Raw genomic sequence first — 7,890 nt, 5'->3', positions numbered from 1 at the left:
ACTAAACATTAACAGCAGCTAAATGGGTTCTTGCTGAGTTTGTGGGAAAGAATAAATAAAACTAATTTTAATTAGCATATTCCTTGTATGCAAATATCTTCTATTAATACTCTTTTGAGAGCTTGTTGCTTGAAGGTTAAACATTCATTCATTCATCTGAGAGGCATCATGGAGAATCATTACTGAGATTCTACAATGTGCTACTACGTGTTTTGTGCTCTAAGCCAAGGATAAAGAGTTAAATGAGATTCAGAGGATGCCTTGGAAGAATCTATATATGCAAACAAATACACTATGATACAACATGCTACGATTTCTTGGAAATACATAAGCAATGTACTGAGCAACCATAATCCATGGGACATCCGACTCTCCTCAAGAGGAGGTAAATGAAGGCTTCACTGAGAAGGTGGTGTTTGAGCTGAGTTTTGAAGCATGCATAAGAATCTGCCAGAAAGAGAAAAGGAGAAAGGCATGGGTGGCCACACGACAAGGGTCAGAAAACTATTCAGGAGCCCAGCAATGGTGCTCCAAGACAGTTATTTGTCATTCAGATAAGCTATGGCTCACATGTCACAAATTGTGAATTGTTGGAGTTGAACTTATCAATGAGATGATTTAATACAGAAAACTTCTTTTTAATACAGAAAAGTGCAAAGGGTAATAAATACCCATGTGCTTGTCATCAAAAGGAAGAAATGTCAACCTTATGTCATTAGCTACAGATTTTTTTTTTTTTTTTAGGAAACAAAATTTTACATCATTAAGACATTGACACTGCTCGTCAAATGTTCTATCCTCTCCTCCAGCAGCCCCTTCCCTGACTGCCCTCTACAGAGCAGACCCTTCTCCAGTCCTCTCCATTGTGAGCCTCTGCTTACTCCCCTTAGAGCATCTCTTAAAGTCTGAGGTCACCTCCTTGATTCTTTGACTCACCCCCGACTCTGAGGTCATATCCATGAAAGAGCTAGCTGGGCTGCCTTATCTCTCACGGGCCTTCTGTGCCTAACCTATATTAGGTGCTCAATTAGTATCTGTAGATGAAAGACAGGAAAGGGGGAAGGAAAGGAGGGTGAGCTTCTAGGTTATCATAAACCCTTTTAAGAGGCAGAAACCGTCTTCAAATGAAGGACACGTAGCATAAGAAGGAACAGCAATTTGGTCTAATTCTGCTGATACTCTGTGACCACCTCCAAGGTACAGGCTGGGAGGCACAGGACAGGCCCTTCTTCTAAGGCTCTTGCCCTCAAGGCTCCTAGGATCTGGCCTCTGGTGGTGGGTGGGAATGATGGGGAGGGGGTGAAGGGGTTTGGGGTGTGTCTGGAAGATTTGAGAAGTCTAGCCCTGGTCAGGCTTCTGGGGCTACAGACAAGGTGTCAAAGCCCCTGCCAATCAACATGGAGCAGAAGTGGCCAGGCTTTTGGCGAATCTGCCGTGGGACTGGAACTGCACATTGTAACCAAGGAGACAAAGCAAGGTGAATGTGTTACAGGCAAATAGAAGAAATTGACATTCAGGAAAGGTGACCAGTTACACATTAAACCATGGAATGGGAGAGGGCCAAACCTCCCCCACAGTGTATCCCCAAAGACCTGCCTTTGTGCTCGGTACACAGAAGTCTTTCCCTTTCAGACAGTTTTTTTTTTTTTTTTTTTTTTTTTTTTGGTCACACCTGCAGTATGCGGAAGTTCTGGGGCCAGGGATTGAACCTCCACCACAGCAATGACAATGCCAGATCCTTAACTTGCTGAGTCACCAAAGAACTCCAGACATTTTAAACATTTCCCTTCTTGCTACTACTGGGGAGGAGGTGCTGGGCTTGGGGGGTGGTGGTAGTGGTGTGAGAACTTGGTAGCCATGACTTAGGAAGAGGAGCCAGCCCTGGCTCATTATCCTGACTACCTGCCCTTCCCTACCCAGCCCACTGATACCATTTGTGAAGCAAATGTTGACTGAACACCTACTATGAGCCAGACATTGGACTAAGGACTAGAGAACCAAAAATGAGCAAGGCTTCCTAAGAAGACAAACACACAAAGTCGAAATATAACACCACATAGTAAATACTAAGGCAGAGTGTCCTGGATGCTCAGAGGACTCCAATGAAGTTGTTGAAAGAAAGTTTATGAAGAAGTGGAATATTTGAGCTGGGCTTTGAAGCCCAAAGAGGAACCCGCAGGCACATAGGCAGGTGAGAATTGTTTTCCAGGGAGACAAAGACAAAGGAAAAGCAGAAAGGGCCCTGGCATGCCTGGGAAGGAGTGGCAGGAGCTGGTCCCTGTGTCTAAAACATCCAACCTTGCCTGGCAAGCTCCTTCTTGTCATTCAGATCTCAGCTTTATGGTCACCTCTGAGGCACCTCCCCTGACCACTCACCTATCAGAGTGTCTGTAACTTACCCTAAAAGACCCCAGCATGTAAGTGTGATATTATGTGTGTGCAACTTAGGTTAAGGTATAACCTAGGGACTGCTAGCGTTTCAATCAAGAATGCAAGTGCAGAGTGAGGGTTGGCCATTTGCCGGGAGGCCCATGGTCAGAGCCTCTGGCATTTGTGTCTAGATCAACGAGTAACACTTGGCTAAAGCTGCACAGTCAGAAATGGAATGTAATTAGTAAATTAGAAATGAATTCCCCTGTGAAAGTTTCAAGATCTCTCCCACCTAGGTTCACCTGCATCTGAGGTGAACAGTTGGCAGCACTCCCAGCTCAAGCACATGTGTCTCCTCTCTTTTCTGCCTCTTTCCTCAGCTGACACTAGAGCTTGCTCTGCTAAAAGCCGGTCCACCCAGGAGGATTGGTGCCCCCGGGGCGGTGGGGGGGGGGGGAATCTTCAACTGATAGGAGATGGGAGTCACTGGATAAATACCCATCTCCCAGCCCTTTGGTGGAAAGATTCTGAAGTTTGCTCTACGTGGCGTCCCAGAGGGTCCTCAATGAATTAAGGTCCAACCGCTCACAGCAATAACTCTGTCCTTAGTCAAACCTTTGCTATCTTTTCTCTTCCCTGTTCTGCTTTCCCTACTCCCTCACATGTGCTTCCTGAAATCACCTGCAAAATAGCATAGCTGTACCACATCTACGGTACAGCTCATCTCAGGTCCACCTCTGGAGAACCCAACGTAAAACAACAGCTGGGCTAAAATGCTCTGTTAAATATTGAGGAGTGACAGCAGGTACAACTGAAGTCAACGGGGACCTTGTACTCTAAGAAGGGAGAGTACACATCACCCTTCGAGCCTACCCTTCGTAGGCTGTCGAGGTCATGGACACCTCTGTGAATCTGAACAAAGCTATGAACCCCTCTCTTCCCCAGAAAAAAAAAAAAAAAAAAAAAGTACACATAATGATACACATTAAACTGAACCTGAGATTTCAGGGACTCTATGGGCTCCAAGATCAAAATTCTTGCTTCCCGCCATGAGCAGGCCAGGAAAGCTTTTAAACAGATGTGTGACAAATCCAGCTTTTTTTTGGTTAGGGCCACAGGTGCGGCATATGGAAGTTCCCAGGGTAGGGGTTGAATTGGAGCTGTAGCTGCCGACCTGCACCACAGCCGCAGCAATGCCAGGTATGAGCTGCATCTGCAACCTACACCGCAGGTCATGGCAATGCTGAATCCTTAACCCATTGAGCTAGGCCAGGGATTGAACGCTCATCCTCATGAATACTAGTTGGGTTCGTTTCCGCAGAGCCACAATGGGAATTCCCAACTTTGTTTTTTAAGAGGATAGCTCTAGTGGTCCTATAATGATGGGGAGCAGAGAGCAGGAGGCAGGGGGACCAGTAGAAGGCTTTGAGATAGAACAAGAGGAAGCTGGTGGGTGGAGATTTAGGCAGCAACGAGGGAACAAAGAATGGGGATTTGGAGTAAACGTCTAGAAATAGAATTGATTAGACTTGATCACTGACTGGTTGGCTGGGGCGACAGAGGGAGAAGAGGCAAGGTAGCTGTGAGAGTTCTGGCCTGAGGCCCTGCTGGATGATGACACCCTGAGCTACGGCAGAGATGGGCCATTCCCCCGCTGCAGTATGTATGTGTATGGGGGGTGGGTGATGGCTGGACCCTCAGGGCTGAGTCATAACTGCAGACTTTTGTCTCCCCTCAGGCTGCCCTGCAGTTCCTAGGAAATAGCCTGAACCAAAGGGCCTGGGCAGGGGAGAAAGAACCCACTTCTCTTTCTGAAGGTGCCACTTTCCCTTGGCACTAGCTTTTCCCTCTTTTGCTGAGTCTTTGTTGGAGAAGCCAACTATTTAGTATGGAAACGCAAGTAAAATATGGCAGCCAGGGGACAAACAGGTCGGAAACCTTATTCTTCTTGATATCTGTGGCCGAAAGCAGCCTTTGGCTCACACCACACAGCTATTGCTGAACTGTCTGCGTTCCCAGCTGAGGCTCCATGGCCATGTAAACGCATGCGCAGCCCCTCCCACCTGCTCGAGAACGTGGCTCCCGCAATTCTCCCCTCTTTCTCCTGCATCATTAATTTCTCTTCCACTAGCCCATCCCAGCCATCAGAGAAAACAAGCCATTGTTTCCCCATTTGAAAAAACTCTCTCTGACCTCTCGTCCCACTGCAGCTTCTGCCCGTCTTCTTTGTCCCACGTCACGGCAAAGTTCTTTAAAAGAGGCGTTCATACTTCCTGTCTACAAGTTCTCCTCTGCTGATCTCCCTTGAACCCGTATACAAGAGCTTTCCTTCCTACCACGACACCGAAAGGCCTTTATCAGACACACCGATTGCCTCCGCATCATTAAATCCAGCAGTCAGTCGCCCATTGTTTTTTCTTTTTTTTTTTTTTTTGCTATTCTTTTTTTTAAATAAATTTTATTGGAGTGTAGTTGACTTAGTTATTAGTTTTAGGTGTATAGCAAAGTAAGTCAGTTATGCATATGCCTATATCTGTACTTTTTCAGATTCTTTTCTTATATAAGTTATACACAGTATTGAGTAGATTATCCTGTGGTGGGGATTGACATATACACACGACTATATAAAATGACAGGAAACAAGCTGATCGTTTTCTAATTGGGCCTCAGGGCGACACACTTAGCATAGTTGGTCACTCCCCCCTGGGCATGTTTCTCCTAATACATCTTCTCATTTTCTAATATGTCTCTAGATGTTCCTTCCTAGTCTCCTTTGCTGGTTTTTCCTCATCTCCTGTACCTCTGTTAGAGGAGCCTGGAGATTAGGCCTGGTCCTTACTTCTTTTCCACCTACATGTCTCTTGGAAACATCCTCAGGTCTCATTGCTTTAAATACTAGCTGTATGCTGATGCCTCCTAAATTTACGTTTCCACCCCAACCCTCTCCCTTGAATTTCACGATTTTGTATCCAGTAATTTGATTCCACTTGAATATCTAATAGTCATTTTCATTTATCAAAGTTGAGCTTCGACAATTCCCCTTCCTGCTTCTACAAACCTGCTCTTCTCAGCTTAGCAAATAGTTTTTCCATTCTTCCAATTGCTCATGACAAAATCCTTGGATACCCTTCCTCCTCCTCTTTCTCACCCCATATCTGGTCCTGTGGACTCCATCTTTGCACTTCCTCTTTTTATATCTTGACCCAAAACCCTTCCTACCTAGATTATTGCCTACCAACAAATCTTCTTGCTTCCTCCATCACCCTTTATCTGTTCACTACATAGTAACCAGAGCAAACCTGTTAAATTGTAGGTTGGTCATGTCACTCTTATACTTAAAACTCTCCTATGGCTTCTCATCTCATTTAGAGTAAAAGCCAAACTCCTTACAATGACCTCAAAGGTTCTTCATAAGTTGCTCCATTTCCTCCCTGACATCACCTTCTACTACTCTCCCATTGCTCATTGCTCCAGCTACACTGGCCTCCTTGCTCTCCCTTAAACATACTAGGTATCTCTGCTTCATGACTTTGCATTTACTGTTCCATCTGCCTGGAATGCTTATCCCTCAGATATCTGCACGACTTGCTCTCTCACCTCCTGCAAGTCTTCATGTCTGTGTCACCTTCCCAGGGAGACTTTAGCTGATTAATCTTGTATAAAATTACAGCTCACTCCCCTAAGTATTTTCTGTTCCTCTTTTTTCACATATTTACCCTAATGATTTTCATTATTTAACACACTATATATTTTACTTCATCATTTTGCCAATTTTCAATCTTTCCCATTAAAATACAAGCACCACATGGACAGGTATACCTCATTTTATGGTGCTTCACTTTATCACATTTTGCAGATATTTTGTTTTTTTGCAAATGGAGGGTTGTGGCAACTGGGCATTGAGCAAGTCTATCAGTTTCGTTTTTCCAACAGTGTTTGCTCATTTTGGGTCTCTCTGTCACATTTTAGTAACTTTTGCACTACTTCAAACCTTTTCACTATTATTACATTTGTTATAATGATCTGGGATCTTTAATGTTACTGTCGTAATTATTTGAGGGCACCAGGAACCCCACCAATATGAGACAGTGAACTTGATACATACCCTGGGGTGGACTGCACCACAGACAGGCCATTCCCCCTCACTTCCCTCCCCTCAGGCTTCCCTAATTGCTGAGAGACAATATAGAAATTAGGCCAATTATTAAGCCTAGAATGGCCTCTAAGTATTCAAGCCAAAGAAAGAGTCACATGCCTCTTACTTTGAATCAAAAGTCAGAAATGCTTAAGCTTAGTAAGGAAGGCATGTTGAAAGCTGAGACAGGCCAAAACTAAGCCTCTTGCACCCAACAGTTAGACAAGTTATGAGTACAAAGGAGAAGTTCTTGAGGAAGCCAAAAGTGCTAGTGAACACACAAATGATAAGAAAGAGAAACAGCTTTATTGCTGATATGGAGAAAGTTTGAGTGGTCTGGATAGATCAGTCCAGCCACAACAGTCCCTCAGACCAAAGCCTAAAAGCCAGAGCACATCCTTGACTGCCTTTAATTCTCTGAAGGCTGAGAGAGATGAGGAAGCTGCAGAAGAAGAGCTCCAAGCTAGCAGAGGTTGGTTCATGAAGTTTAAGGAAAGAGGCCATCTTTATAACATAAAAATGCAAGCTGAAAGAGCAAGTACTGTTGTAGAAGCAGCAGCAACATTTCAAGATCCAGTGAGGATAATGAATGAATGGGGCTACGCCAAACAGCAGAATTTCATTGTAGACCAAACAGACTTACAGTGGAAGATGCCATCTAGGGCTTTCATAGATAGAGAAGCCAATGCCTGGTTCCAAAGCTTCAAACTGTCTGACTCTCTTGTTAGGGACTAATGTAGCTACTGACTTTAAGTTGAAGGCAATGCTCACTTACTATGCCGCAAATCCTGGGGCCCTTAAGAATTATGTGAAATACAATATACAGCTGCCTGTGCACTATAAATGGAACAACGAAACCTGGATGAGAGCACATCTCTTTACAAGATGGTTTATTGAATTTTTTTTTTTTTTTTTTGCTTTTTAGGGCCATACTCACGGCACATGGAGGTTCCCTGGCTAGGGGTTGAACTGGAGCTGCAGCTGCCAGCCTACACCACAGTCACAGCAACTCAAGATCCAAGATGAGTCTGTGACCTACACCACAGCGCACAGCAACACTGGATCCTTAACCCACTGAGTGAGGCCAAGGATCGAACCCGCAACCTCATGGTTCCTAGTCAGATTCGTTAACCACTGCACCACAAAGGGAACTCCGACTTTTAAGTCTTATTATTTAAGGATAACTTTAATAAGGCTATAGCTGCCATGGATAGTGATTCTTCTGATGGATCTGGGTTAAGTAAGTAGAAAACCTTGTAGAAAAGTCTCACCATTCTAGATGCTAATTAGGACATTTGTGATTCATGGGGAAAGGTCAAAATATCATCATTAACAGGAGTTTGGAAGAAGTTGATACCAGCCCTCATGGGTAACTTTGAGAGGTC

Source organism: Sus scrofa, chromosome 7, assembly GCF_054392235.1.
Source record: "Sus scrofa isolate SSC_HxYL_T2T_F1_AM1 chromosome 7, Sscrofa_HxYL_maternal_Yorkshire_Landrace_v2.0, whole genome shotgun sequence".
Classification (NCBI taxonomy): Eukaryota; Metazoa; Chordata; class Mammalia; order Artiodactyla; family Suidae; genus Sus; species Sus scrofa.
The sequence above is the reverse complement of the archived record's forward strand: the minus strand, read 5'-3'. Positions refer to the sequence as shown.